This window comes from Miniopterus natalensis, chromosome X (genome assembly GCF_054644295.1).
Source record: "Miniopterus natalensis isolate mMinNat1 chromosome X, mMinNat1.hap1, whole genome shotgun sequence".
In the NCBI taxonomy this organism is placed as follows: Eukaryota; Metazoa; Chordata; class Mammalia; order Chiroptera; family Miniopteridae; genus Miniopterus; species Miniopterus natalensis.
In genome coordinates, this window is record NC_142103.1 from 49,317,097 (window position 1) to 49,333,137 (window position 16,041).

Sequence of the window (16,041 nt, forward strand, 5' to 3'; positions counted from 1 at the left end):
CGGTAGGCTAAGTAGACGTCGCAGACAGGTGAATAAAGAAAAATTAAATTTATTAAAAAGGGATGGGGATATCCAAAAGGCTCACTGCACTGAGCCAAAGGGTATTGGGTCCATGATGACAGCAAAAATACACTTGGGACAGTGAAACAAGAAAGAAGTAACAAGAGAGCTTAGTCCTGGCTGTTTTGGCTCACTGAGAAGTCAGAGAGAGAGAAGGGGACCTTGGAAGTAGGTTCTGGGACCATACAGACAGGTCCAGGGGGTAAGCCCAGATAAGCTGCTGATGCCCATTGCTCCCATTTTGAAAGTCTCATGGGGTTCCCTTGGAGGGATGGAGATGGCTCTGGACTGGATCCTTTGTCCTGAGCGTATTTTTCTCTTTCCTGCATCTGGGAATCTGAGGGGAGGTCTCAGGAGAGTGTCTCAATAGAATATTCACCAGCTTTCCAGGTGTGCTCTTGCTGCATTGCGGTCTCCACTGAATGGTCAATGCCCGGGAAGGAGGTCATGTGTACGGTCCTGAGTAAGCCAGGGTGCCTCTGGCCTGGTTTCACCACTTATCTGGGCCTGGAGCTGAAATATGACAATCTAGGCCTAGATCTTATCTTTAGGGAGGAACATTCAGAGGGTCTGAAACAGTGTGACCAGTGATATGCTATGGGAGGATAGATTACCCTGGGGACAAGGTTCTTATCTTCCCAGTTTCCCCCCTTGTTAGACATCTGGGGATTCCTGCCCTGGTGAGTTTCTGTACCCTAGTTTCTGTACCTGGCTTTTGTACCTGACCCATCTAATATCATTAAGCATAATAAACTAGGGAGCACAAGCCTGCTTGCTTTACCAGAAAGTTACAGCTTCACACACTCCCCAGGGAACCACTGGTGTGTTCTCCACAGATCACTGGGAGAAGGGATAAAACAATGAAGTTGGAGGTAATGCCCAACAGGAGCAAAGATGGCGACCATAGAGGCCCATCAATCTAACCCGGGGAAAGGATAAGATTGGTTAAGAGACAAAACCCTGAAAGATGTACAAAATAGATTGGTTAGGAGGTAGACATATCAAAATCCTGCAAAAGGTTGGGAAGTTGATTGGTTATTTTGAAAAACCTCCAGATTCTTCCCAAGCCTGATATTCTTCCTAAGCTTAACAAAGAAACTCCCTCTCTTGCCTGGTAATGTTGCTGGAGAAATTAGTGGGCCAGATTTCCCCATCACTTGTGGGAGTGTGTTCTTGGGATATAGCTGAAATAAGCATTTTCAGAAGCTCCCATGGGAGAATGAGATGTGGTAAAAGACAATATGTGTGTAGTTACATTTCTTGGGTGGCAAAGTCCCATGTACCTTAAGCCAGTCCTGAAAGAGGTGCATGCAGCTGAGGTTTCAATAGAGCCAAAAGCAAAGCCAGTGTCTAGAGCTTCTGTTCCATGTTGCAATGGGGTCCAGTTCAGTATCAAGCTAATTAAAGTCCATCAGTCCACGTTTGGAGTATAACATATTCATGAGCCACATGGGTGAATACAGGGAAATGTGTCCCCTGCAACAGGAGTCCCAAGAAAGCTAGAGGGCCAAGAGCCAAGAGACAGTGCTCCTTTGTCCAGGAGTTTAAATATTCAAGTTTCATGCCCTTGCAGTGGCACACCTATGCTGGACACGGACTTGTTCCCAGGGTAACTGAGAAGTAAGCACTTTCCCACATCATTCAGACTTTATTGGGCATGCATCTTAATTGCCTTTTTCCAATCCCTTCCTCCATCAATTGGGTAGGGACTGACTCTCAGTGTTAAATTACAGCTTTCTAGCAAAGCTGTACAGATGGTACGCCTATATTATTTAGTCTTCCCTTTACTCCTTTCTGTTAAATAATAACCAGATTATTATAATGGTATCATTCCAGATTATTATAATGGCATCACTAACACGTATTCACTTTGAGCATTCACTCGTTTCATAGTAGCCATGTGGGTCTAGCAGCTGCCTGTGGCCCATGGCAGACCGTGTTGGCTACAAAGACTAACCTTTAATATGGCACAGAATCTCTAGACATTGGCCCTATTTCCGGGCCTGATGAAGGCAAGGGATGGACAGAGATAAGATATTGGAAACTCAGGGGCACTCATTTAATTTTGCATCTGACACCACAAATAAATCTTACCATGCCACAATCTCCCATATATGGGTCCCTGGAAAGTTTTCTCTGAGATCCTGTGAAAAAACATGAATTCCATTGCCAAGACACTGACCTTTCCTCTCATGGCATGTCACTAGTCATGAAATAGACCCCCTTGGAGGAGGAACAAGGGGACAAACAGTGGCCTCATGCAACTTCCATGTGGGCCCTTGCAGAACCATTCCCTGAAGCATTAATCCCTAGGGATAACATCTAGGCCTCAGCTGTGTTTCAGCTCAGGCCCAGAAAACCAGCAAAACCAGACAAGGAATGACATGGCTGACATCTGCATTGACTAATGACCCTCCTTCCTGGCACCAACCAATCAGTAGAGACCATGACCCTGAAAGGACACAGGTGGAAATCTGATGAATATTCTATTGGGATCTTACCCTCAGACCTCCAGATAAATACCCATAAGACAGAGGATCTAGTGCAGTTCTCTCTATGGAACACACCCATGCCTTCCCCCACCCCCAGGTGCATTTTCCTTGCCTCTCTCTTTCTCCGAAGCTCCAAGGGCCCTTTTTTTGCCTCTGTAATTTGTTTCCTGAGCCCATTTCTTCTACATCTCACTTCTACCTCTGTGACGTCCTATATAAACTTTCTCTTATACTTTGAGTCTTAACTTCTGAATTCTTTCTTAGCCAAAACTCAAGTACAAAGGTTTCTAAACCAAGGTCTGATCTGACTCCACTGTTCTAACACCTGGTGCCTTTTCACCACCAACATTTCTTTCACCCCATTATTCCCTCTTTACTCTCTTCTACCTTCCTCCACCCACTTTCCCTCTGGTAATTACTGTACTGTTGTCTGTGTCTAAGTGTTTTTGTTTGTTTGTTTGTTTGTTTAATCCCTTCAACTTTTTCAATCAGTACCTCAATCCCCTTCTCCTCTGGCAGTGGCCAGTCTATTCTTTGTATCTATGATTCAGTTTCTATTTTGTTTGTTCATTTTGTCCACTAGATTCTATATATAAGTGAAATTATATGTTATTTGTCTTTCTCTGACTAGCTTATTCCACTTAGCAAAATATGCTCCAGGTCCATTCATGCTGTCAAAAAAGGTAAGATTTCCTTTTTTACAGCTGAGTAGTATCCTATTGTGTAAATAGAACACAGCCTTTTTAATCCACTAATATATTGATGGCCACTTCACCTGCTTCCAAATCTTGACTATTGGAATAGTGCTGCAATGAACATAGGGGTACATATATTTTTTTGAATCAGTGTTTTGGGTTCCTTTGGGTTCCCAGAAGTAGAATTGCTGGGTCATAGGCAGTTCCATTTTTAATTTTTTGAGGAAATTCCATGTTGTTTTCCAGAGTGACTGCACCAATCTGCATTCTCACCAACAGTGCATGAGAGGATTCCCTTTTCTCCACTTTCTCACCAGCGCTTGTTTGTTGATTATAGCCATTCTGACAGGCATTAAGTGATATCTTTCTGTGGTTTAATTTGCATTTCTCTGATGATTAGTGACTTTGTGCACTTTTCATATGTCTATTGGCCATCCGTATTTCCTCTTTGGAGAAGTGTCTGTTCAGGTTCTTTGCTCATTTTTAAATTGGATTGTTTGTCTTGGTGTTGAGTTGTATACATTCTTTATAAATTTTGGAAATTAACCGCTTAACAGATGTCTTATTGGAGAATATGTTCTCTCATTCAATGGCTTGTCTTTTTATTTTGTTGGTTTCTTTTGCTGTGAAAAAACTTTTAGTTTGATGTAGTCTCATCTGTTTATTTTTCTTTTGTTTCCCTTGCCCAAGGAGATATATCAGAAAAAAATATTGCTATGAGAAATGTTTGAGATTTTACTGCCTATGTTTTCATCTAAGACTTTTATGGTTTTGAGTCTTACATGTAAGTCTTTAACCCATTTTTAGTGTTTTCTTGTGTATGGTGTAAGAAAATTGTTTAGTTTTAATTTTTTGCACATATCTGTCCAATTTCCCCAACACCGTTTATTGAATAGACTATCTTTACCAAATTGTATGTTTGCTCGTCCTTTGCCAAATATTAATTGACCATAAAGGTTTGGGTTTATTTCTCAGTTCTCTGTTTTATTCAATTTATCAATATGCCTGTTCTTATGCCAGTACCAGGTTGTTTTGATTACAGTGGCTTTGTAGTATAATTTGATATCAGGTAGTGTGATACTTCTAATGTTGTGTTCTATTTTCTCAAGATTTCTGTGGCTGTTCGGGGTCTTTTGTGGTTTAAGTACATTTTTGGAATATTTGTTTTAGTTCTGTGAAATACTTCACTGATATCTCAATGGGAATTGTGTTGAATCCATAGATTGCTGTAGGTAGTATAGACATGTTATTGACCTTAATTCTTTCTATCAATGTGTATGGTATATGCTGCAACTTATTTGTATGTTCTCCAATTTCTTTCTTCAGTGTTTTATAATTTCCCCAATGCAGGTGATTTACATCCTTGGTTAAATTTATTCCTAGGTTTTTGTTTTTATTTTGATTCAATTGTAAATGGGATTGTTGTCTGAGTTTCCCTTTCTGATAGTTCATTATTGGTTTATAAAAATGCAACTGATTTCTGTATATTTATTTCGTTTCCTGTTACTTTACTGAATTCATTTATCAGTTCTACTAGTTTTTTGGTGGAATCTTTAGGGTTCCCTATATACAGTATCATGTAATCTGCAAGTAAATGACAGCTTTCCTTCCTGAGGGAATTGATTTGTACTACTCTTAAGGGTATCAAGAGGTTATTTCATAGCTTGTTAAAGTTACAGAAGATACTCTGTTTCATCAATAGATCCCATGGATGCAATGGCTGCTATTTCTACCTAATGACATGAAATGTCATGTGTCTTTGCTATGGTTCTTTAAAAGATAGTGCTTTAAAAAATGCACTAATCTTCCTGCTATGTCCACACACATCTTACTCTATCATCATCTTTCTTATTTCTTTTCTTTTATTTATGTATGCATGCATACTAGTCAAAGATGATATTTACACTGGCTATATGAAATAAATGTTTCCAAGGCATATTGAAATGGTTAGACCACATTGCTATGCTTTGCCATATTGTCTGTTTCAAGTGTTATAGGGTGGTAATAATAAGAACTTCCTTGAACATATGGGAAAACATCATGGAATAATTTGAAGTCATCAGAAAGGCTATGCTTCACAATGTCTCCCATAAAGATGGCTAAAAAAAATTTTGAGACATTATTTTGGGTTAAGCTTTATCCTCTCCATACAATTTTCTTTGAAAATGCTAATTTTATCACATTAAATTTTTAACACCATATTGGGAATGTGTTGTTTGAGTAATATTATGCAAAGCTGGAAGGGAAATAATATTTCTAAAAGTGGAGAAAGTTGATCAGAAAGGAGTGGTAAGGATTCCAAAGAGAAACTTTCAAGATTTTATGACCTTGATATTCACTGGTCCCATTAGGCAGATTAACTAATAGCCATTCAACAGACTTTTGTCTGAGAACATCATTAAATGCATAAAGAGCTTTGAAACTCAAAAGTGGGTGAGATATTTGGAGTAAGTCTGATTAATTTCTACCCAAAATGTTATTTTTATGATTGATGTAGTTATAGTTTGAGGATGGAAAATTTTAAGTCGCTCTCTAGAACATCTTTTGCTTTTGGATCTTTTTTTTCTGGATTATTTTGGACCTGTTTATATGGAATAAAAATCAAATGATCATGATATGGTTATAAGTCATGGAAGCTCAATAAAGCTTGGCATAGAGAAGTAATGAAACAAAGCCAGGACTGCTGCATATGGTTGTACAGCGCAAATGAGTGACTATCCAACATGTGCATGGGAGCTGAAATCTAAGCCAAGCAGTGCTCCGAAGAGCAGTCCTGCTTTACCTGGATGAAGATGTATACTTTTCTAATTCACAAAGGCAAGCCTCTTTACCATAAGACTATGTTACACTGGAAGAGATACTTTTTTTCTAATTTTTAAAAGAACCGGAAGGAATAAAGATGGCTCTGTTCAAATACTTTATTTCTAATAATCTTCTGAAGCTAATATACAAATAAATAGGGGAGGGAGTATGTCTGAATGAAAGGAGAATTGTAATAATCCAAGCATGAGTGAATTGATTTGTACTATTTCAAAGGGTATCAAGAGAATTGTAATAATCCAAGCATGAGGTGATAAGGATTTAGAGTTGGGAAGTGTCCTGAAAAGGCCATGAGCAATTGAGAATTAGGGTTGAGAATAAAGACTCAGTATGAAAAAGTGAGTTATGTTATTGGAAAGGAAAAAGATGATGTACTATCCCATCAAAATGAGGTAGTCAAGAGGTCAGCTACTTTAAAAAGTATATGTGGTAATCCTTTAGTAGTGTCGCCTGACAATGAGACTGAGTAGTCAACTAAGTTTACCTTATCCCCACCTTAATTTCTAGGACATTCAGAGCTTGTTCCCTTCATCTATCACAATCTTCATTTGTTCTTCCTCTAAGTCAGGAGATCTTAATCTTGATTCAATGGATAGATTTCAATAGACTCATAAAACTTAAAATTGTGGTCAAACTCTTAATGAGTTTTTATTGTTAATTTAATATTTATTTTAACTGTCACGTTTTGAATCATTTTATTAAACTGCTTTCAAATTTATTTTGGGGGAAATGTATAAGAGACAGATGAATAGATGATGATATATAGATAGATGATGATATAGATAGATGATAGATAAATGATAGATGATAGATAGATGATAGATGATAGATGATAGATAAATAGATGATAGAAAGATATAGATAGATGATAGATAGATGATAAACAGATATAGATGATAGATATAGATGATAGATGATAGATTAGATAGATGATAGATAGATGATAGATAGATAGATAGATAGATAGATAGATAGATAGATGATAGATAGATAGAGATAGATAGATGATGATAGATAGATAGATAGATAGATAGATAGATAGATAGATGATAGATAGATAGACAGATAGATGATAGATAGATGATAGATAGATATAGATAGATGATAGATAGATGATAGATGATAGATAGATAGATAGATAGATAGATAGATAGATAGATAGATAGATAATAGATCAGTAGATAGATAGATGATAGATAAGTAGATATGAGTAAACAGACTTGGAGTCATCTTTTTCAAGAGTCAAAGAAATTAAAATAAAAGTTAAAGTAGACTCAGACTTAGTACCCAGAAATTTAGTTTAAGCAGGGAGGAAAGGGAATGATGAGAATTATATATTTTTTAAAAGTATCATGGCCTATTATAAAGAAGTAATTCCATATCATCAACACAGGAAAATTGTTACCAGTGTTTCAAGAAGAAAGAATTCCTGAGCTCCTATAACCTGTTTGGTGTGAGTAAACAAGATTTGATAAACTGTGTGCTAAAAACCCACAAATGAACATGAAAGAAGACCACTTCACTGTGTCCCTGTAAACTGTGGCAGTTAAGATCGGAAGTTACCCTAGGAATGAATTGATTTGAGAAATGTTACAAAAGAAGAAACAACTGGATTCTGTGTCCAACTGATTGGAGAACCAAAAGAGATGGAGAGATCAACAGTTATAATTTGAGCTTCAGTCAATAATGTTACCACAATAGGAAATAAGGCAACATTCATCTATTCAACAGGTATTTATTAAGCAACTAGTACTTACAATGCACTGTACTCAGTTATATAGTGATGAATAAGTCATGACCCCTATTCTCAATTTTTTTTTAACATATTGGAATTGTTATTCTTACTAGAGAGAATATCATCAAAGAGAAACTCCACAACTTTTTAGAATTTTGGACAAGGAAGAAAGACAGAAAAAAAGCTCAAAGATAGTTTACCAAATAATCAAAAGTTAATTTGTCCATATAATTGCAATGGAAACATAAATTGATATGTTAAGATGATCATCTTTTCTCTAATTTGCATGAGACTGTGCCTTAATACATCTTTATCTGACCCCGCCCTGCCCCTTTGTTTCACAAATTTATTTGAATGAAAAACAAGTTATTCCTGAAAAACAGCCAAATTTCAGTATTGTTCATCTATTGAGAAGGGGCAATGAGAGAGGTAGACTTGTAGTCTCCTTTAAACAACACTGACTTGTTCTTAGCACCATTAAATAATGAAAATTACCGTGCATATAAATCTATGACATTGCAATATTACATTCATTGAAATGGTTTATTAGTAGAAATTGAGCTAGCTTTGTTGGTGTTTTAACCAAACCAGGGCAAGGTAATATACTCTAATCTCTTTAACGTATTTCTGTGAAATTGAACTGTGGGCATCCTGTTTTCACAGTCTTCAGTTTTGGATGAGCTTTCAAGACACCTGTAGTTGTTTTTCAAACGTATTACATTGGCTCAGAGACAAGTTTTTCTTTTATTTTTAAATAACTTCAAAGTCATTAAAAAAAACTAAGCTATAGCTGTTCATGGAATTCTGAAGCTTTCACATATGGTATAAAGTATTAATTTAGGCTTTTAGGAATTTATTTTAGAATGAGGATTTTTAAATTATTGCCTGGGTGGTAGGTTCTCTTAAAATGCAAACGTTGTTAATTTGCTTTATCTTTGTTCCTTGGAAAACTGGCTAAAAATATTTGTTTCTGAACAAGTATATTTAATTTGTTGAGTCATTTTACAAATACTTATTGAACACCTACAATATATGAGAAACACTGGGCGGTGGGTGAATACAGAGATGAAAATCACAGGGTCCTTTGAGTTACTCAAAGTCTAGCTCTACATTGAAAGTTCAAAGTACATATGTTGGGGTCAGAGATGTTGATCATACTCTGTTAACCATGATTGTGAAAGGGGGGAGGGCACCTAATAGGAATGGGAATATAGCTGTTTAATGATTATTTACATTACTAACTATAAATAAGAAGTTTTCCTACAGACCCTGAGAAACTGGAGGATGTGCTGCAAGAAGGAAAAGAGAGCTGTAAAAAGATGAGACACTTTGGGGCTTGGATGGCCCATTGCTCAAAAAAGAAAATGCATTTTGAGAACAGACAAAAGACAGAATATGTTTTGATTTGGTTGCTGTGCCTGGAGTCTGACAACCCCCTCCAGCAGTTTGCCTCAGGAATGCTGACTATTCTCAGGTCTCAGGAACTGGCAGAACTGGGTTTTAATACCACTGAAAATTAACTACTTTGTTATCAGACTACAAGATCCTGGAAGAAGACACTCGGACCACAGACCCTGCGGCCACCCTCCCCCACCTTCTTCCTTTCATGCAGCCTTTCTTTCTCATCCCTATATTGAGGCAGGAACCGCCACCATTTTAGGAAGATGCCCCATTTCAGGTATCAGATTATCCGCCTGAATGTATATGTAACCTTATCTAACCTTTGTAACCCCGCCCACTATTTTCACGCCAAAAGCAGGCCCTACCTATGACCCTATAAAGCTGACCCAAACCCTTTGTTCGGGGCCCAGAATTTGGAGACTGCCTCCTCTGGGACATGCATGCATTAATAAAGGTCTCCTTTCACCTCCTCCGGTGTACGGCCTGAGTCTTTTCCGCTACAATATAACCAGTCAGCTAATAAGGGAAGGAGAAAGCAGATTTTATATGGAAAAATCTCACTGCTTTCTTATTTTGCCCACAATAATGAAATAAACAATCAAATATGATTCAACCTTGTCTCTGCTTAATTGGCTGAAGTAGTGACAGGCAGCCCAGACCCACTGTGTCTGGTTTCATATAGACTATCTTATGTAACCCTTGGAGCAACCTCATATGAATGTTAATATCTCCATTTTCCTAATGAGTAATCTGAGGCTTAAAATCTTCCTCAAACACCTTCTCCAAGGTTACATAACTGTAAGTAGCTTAGCCAAGATGTCAAACCGTATCCATCTAAGGCTTCTGTTCTTTTCACTAAATTATACTGCTTCTTTCATAAGGCTACTTTGCTTTTTTCATGGTTTATATAATATTCAACCTAAAATTTAGCAAAGAGTAATCAATTATATGTTGACTAATTTATTAATAAATCGGCTACACAGGAAAACTCACACTAGCATGTGAACCAAAAACAGCCATTTTTGGTTATACACCAGCTGCCTAAGCCTCTTTCAGCTTCTTGGTGAAAGGTTCTTTCTGGCGAGAAGAGATGTAATGTGAGATGTAAGGCCTCAACAACAACAACATAAAAAGTGGGAAGACCTTATCAGATTGCTCTCCAGGTGTTCTATGAGCACTCTCAAGCACATTTGTGTGAGGGACCATCTGGAGCATGGTCTGAACTATGGAGTTATTCTGCCAATATTTCTAAGCCTAAGCATTCTAGTATGTGTTGGGTATTTAGTGGTAAATAAAAATACAACTCCTGACTTCAAGGGATAGACATTTTAATCAGATTAAGTCTACTTCACTTTGTATATCAATTGTACTTAGTAAAGTTTAAAAATAACCAGTCAGTTTTATAAAAATTATGGGATGTTCCTAATCTGGAGAATCTATTGGCACAGCATGTACCTCTTTTTAAGAACAGCTGAGTCATACAGCAGTGATTTTAGTGTCTTTCAAATGTTTTCTCTTGGTGCTTAAAATGCCAAAAGTTGGCAGTCAAGTTCTCCAACTAAAGACTTTGATTTCAGTTACAATAAAAACCATCTCACTTGGGTGACATTTTAAGCTGTGATCTGTGAGTTCCTTGAGGGTAAGAATTCCATCTAACTCATTTATAAGACTTAGCCCAGTGCCTTGCACAAAGTAAGCATTTATAAATGAGGAATAAATAAAGTAAGTCATATCAGCATAAATAGAAGACAAATTTTGAATGTGACGAAATTTAGCATATAAACACCCTGAGAGTAGAAGTTAGGGGTCAACTCAAAGTAAAGGGAAGTTGAAACAAAATTAATCTCCTTTGCATTTTGACAAGAGTTTACTTCTGGTTTGCTAAAATATTATAAAACTTCTTCAAGCTACACTAACCATCTGTGACAGTAAAACTTTCTTCTGTGGCCTAGTCAGAGTACATGCTCTGTACCCCAGTAACATTGGGTTGCCCAAGAGAGCATTTTTTTTTTCTTCAGAAGTATATATTCTGAAAGGCCACAAATGAACTACAGTAAAACATATTTGAAAACACTAAGTTCATCATTTTTATGCCTACATTTGTACCTAGCTCTTGTTCCAGGAATCTAAAGGAGATAGTATACAAAAAGAGAGAGAAAGAGAGAAAGAAAATAAGTTTCTGCAATTTAATGTATTGCTTGTCACCCTGTGACCACAATTTAGGAAGGCTCTAGAACAGAGTCTATTCACAAGCAAGGGAAAGGATAATATAGTTTTGTTCTGTATGTCTTTCAAAAAAATCTACTCAGTATTTTTTCCAGAAGGGAATCCAGAAGAGAATAATTTGTGGTTCTCATGATGGTATGCAACTTGGTGTATCTGTTTCCACATGTTTATTATCTAAACAGATGTCAGCACTTTTTGTAAATCTCTTTAAGACACTTTTGTTTGTTTTTTTGCAATCGGCATGATTCTGATATTTAAAATTAGTCTTAGTTGGGATCTTGGTTTTGGTAGAAATGTTTCTAGATTGAGGGCCAAACCTTAATTTCTAATAAGAATGCTGGTCTGTGAAAGGCCTGGAAACCATCAGAGCCACTTATAATTAATGAGCTGGTGAGTGTCCTGCTGAACCTTAAGGACCAGGTGTTAACATTAAAAAGTACTTTGAGCTTTCTTACATAAGGGCAAAAGAAATCTAAGTAAACAATTTCAAAAGGCCCTGGTTATCCTTAAAATTTTAAATAAAAATACTATCAAAGGGACAGAATAGGAAGTACAGAAAGAGACATAAGTGTATATAATAATTTAACAGCAACTCATGGCACTAGACATTTAAGATGTGTATAAGCAGAAACTTTAGGAGAAAAAAGATAAGTTTGACTTTTTAAAAATATAAATTAAAAATGATTAAAAATAAAAATGTTTAAAGTGTCAATAAAAATAAATAATATTATAAACCTATGTGCATTAGAAAATATTATAATAAAATTATAAAGCAAGTCACTAACACTGGGAAAAATATCTTTAGTCAATATTTGGGTTTTCTCATTACTAAAGAGCTCTTATAAATCAGTAGAAAAGTTTTAAGTTTTAATAGAAAAATGAACATAAGACATGTGCAAGAAATAAAAGAGAGAGGAAATAACAGCTAACATACATATGAAAAAATCTTTGTCCTCATATTCCATTAAAGAAATGAAATTAAAATAATTAAATGAGTGGCTTTGGCTTCTGGAAACATGTAGTAGATGTGCTTTATTTTCTTCTTCCCACTAGGGACTACTAAAAACTCTGGACATTATTTATAAAAGAAACATAAAAGTCTCTGAAGGATAAAAACAAAACGGCAGATGTTTTAGGGAACCCAGGATGTGAGAAATAACAGAGAAGTTCCCTAAGTTTTCTTTTTGTCACATATATTCCAGATTTGGTGTTAGAAGCAGAACCTATAAGTATCAATGAGTGCAGACTAGAAAACCCCCACAAAAAGCCTCCTCTTTCAAGCCAAAGCACAAGAAAAAAAGTCATCTTAGTAAGACAGAAAACATTTAGATAATAACATCTCTACTCTAGCCAAATGTCACAGAAAATACTGTATCCTCCTGAGGTAGGAACCGCCGCCATTTTAGAAAGATTCCCCATTTCAGGTATCAGATTACCTGCCTGAATGTATGTGTAACCTTATCTAACCTCTGTAACCCCACCCACTATTTTCAGGCCAAAAGAAGGCCCTACCTACGACCCTATAAAGCTGACCCAAGTCTTTTGTTCGGGGCCCAGAATTTGGAGACTGCCTCCTCTGGGACCGCATGCGTTAAATAAAGGTATCCTTTTGCCTCCTCCGGTGTGCGGCCTGAGTCTTTTCTGCTACATTCCAACTCCACTTCTTCCAGAAAAAGACAAATGAGGAACCTAGATTTCCCCCCTCACAAAGTGTAGTAAGGCTCTTCAAAACCCCACCTTCACTTTTCCCCACTGGATTGGTATCAGAGAATAAGGGAGTCAGGACTTTTATTTCCACTGAGCAGTAACAAGTCTTCTTCAACCTGTAATGTCAACAGAAGTCACATGTGGATGCTGACTTTCCACCAAGACATGATAATAATGAAGCAACTCACACATTCCTGACCAAAACAGAATCAGAAGAGTCCTAATGGAGAGTCAGGACTTTCACAAATGGTAATAAGGGGATTATCCTTCACAGTCTCAGTGGAGGCCACATGGGAGAAGAAAAATAAAGCAATCATTACTCCCAAGTATCAAAAGAGATAAAATATGCAACCCAAACTTCCACCCACTTTTCACTAATAAGATAGCATCCCCTTTCCTGCACTAGAATGGTGCCAGAGGAAGTCTACTTAAAGAGAAGAGTTAAATAAGGTCCAGTGTTTCATAATATAACTAAAATGTCCAGGTTTCAATTAAAAGGTACTTATTATACCAATAGCCAGGGAAAGCACAACATGAATGTGCAAAGAAAAAAAGAGATGCCAACGTTGAGATGCCAAAGGTGTTAAAATGATATGGCTGTTTTCTTTTGCTGTGCAGAAGCTTTTTAGTTTGATGTAGTCCAATATGTTTATTTTTTCCTGTTTCTCTTGACTTAGGGGATGTATCAGTGAAAAGTCCACTACGTGGGATGTCTGTGACTTTACTGCCTATGTTTTCTTCCAGGATTTTTATGGTTTCATGACTTACATTTAAGTCTTTTATCCATTTTGAGTTTATTTTTGTGTATGGAGAAAGTTGCTGGTCTAGTTTCATTCTTTTGCATGTATCTGTCCAATTTTCCCAGCACCACTTATTGAAGAGACTGTCCTTACTCCATTGGATACTCTTGCCTCCTTTGTCAAATATTAACTGACCATGATGGCATGGTTCTATTTCTGGGGTCTCTGTTTTGTTCCATTGATCTATATGCCTGTTGTTGTACCATTACCAGGTCGTTTTGATTACAGTGGCTTTGTAATATACTTTGAAGTCTGGTTATGTGAGCTCTCCCACTCTGTTCTTTTTTCTCAAGATGGCTGCAGCTATTCGGGGTCTTTTTTGGTTCCATATAAATTTTCAAAATGTTTGTTCTAGGTCTGTGAAATATGCTATTGGTATTTTCATAGGAATTGCATTAAATTTATAAATCACTTTGGGTAGTACAGACATTTTAATAATATTAATTCTTCCAATCCATGAGCATGGTATCTTCTTCCACTTATTTAGATCTTCCTCTATTTCTTTTTTCAGTGTCACCTAGTTTTCTGAGTACAGGTCTTTTACATATTTGCCAAGGATGAATCTGACAAGGGGCTAATTTCCAAAGTGTACAAAGAACTCATAGCACTCAGCAAGAAGGAGACAAACAACCCAATTAAGAAATGGGCAAAGGACTTAAATAGACACTTCTCCAAAAAGGACATATGGACGGCCAAGAGACACATGAGAAAATGCTCGATGTCGCTAATCATCAGAGAGATGCAAATTAAAACCACAATGAGGTATCACTTCACACCTGTCAGAATGGCTGCCATCAACAAATCAATAAACAACATGTGCTGGCAAAGGTGTGGAGAAAGGGGAACCCTAGTACACTGCTGGTGGGAATGCAGACTGGTGCAACCACTATGGAAAACAGTATGGAGGTTCCTCAAAAAATTAAAAATGGACCTGCTGTTTGACCCAGTGATTCCACTCCTAGGAATGTATCTTAAGAATCCTGAAACATTCATCAGAAAGGATATATGTACCCCAGTGTTCATAGCAACACAGTTTACAATAGCTAAGATCTGGAAACAGCCCAAGTGCCCATCAGTAGATGAGTGGATAAAAAAGCTGTGGGACATTTACACCATGGAATACTATGCAGTTGTAAAGAAGAAGAATCTCGTACCCTTTGGGACAGTATGGATCGACCTGGAGGATATTATGCTAAGTGAAATAAGCCAGGCAGAGAAAGACAAATATCACATGATCTCGCTTATACGTGGAATCTAAAGAACTTAATAAACTGATGAACAGAATAGATTCAATAACATGGAAGCATAGATGAGACTGATGAATGTCAGAGGGATGGAGGAGGGCGGGTGGGTGGAGGGGGAGAGGGTAACCAAAGAATTAATGTGCATATATACAGAACCCAAGGACATAGACAATGGTGGGGAGAGGGACTGGGGAGGGGGAAGGAACGGGGTGGAACCGGGTCATTGGGGAGAAAAAGGTACATCTGTAATATTTTAAATAATAAAAAAAATATAATGATATGGCAATTATTTAAAGTAACCATCACATAAATACTTCAATGAGCACTTATAAACACATTTGAAACAAATGACACAACAGAAAGCAACAGAAAAGAAATAGGAACTTTCAGGGAAGAAATAAAAATATATAAAGAAGATCAAAATGGAAATTTAAGAACTGAAAAAATAGAATAACAAAAATAAATATCTCAACAAATAACCTCAAGAATAGAATAAGGGGAGCACAGGAAAAAGAAGTAAACTTGAAGATAGAACAATAAAAATGATACAATATAAATAACAGAAATAAAATAAACTTTAAAATAAAAATTTTAAAGAGCATACTCAGGGAACTATAGAACTATAACAAAATATCTAACATTCAGGTCTTTAGAGTGTCACAAATGAAATGGTTATCCAAAAGGTGAAATAATCCACTGAAAAGCAAGAAAAAGAAAATAGAGATACATAAAACTGAGGAAATAAAACAGAAAACAAAAATAAAACAACAGACTTAAACTCTAACATATCAATGATTATATTAATATCAATGGTCTACATATGGAATAACAAAAAGATACTACCCAACTATTCCTATATAG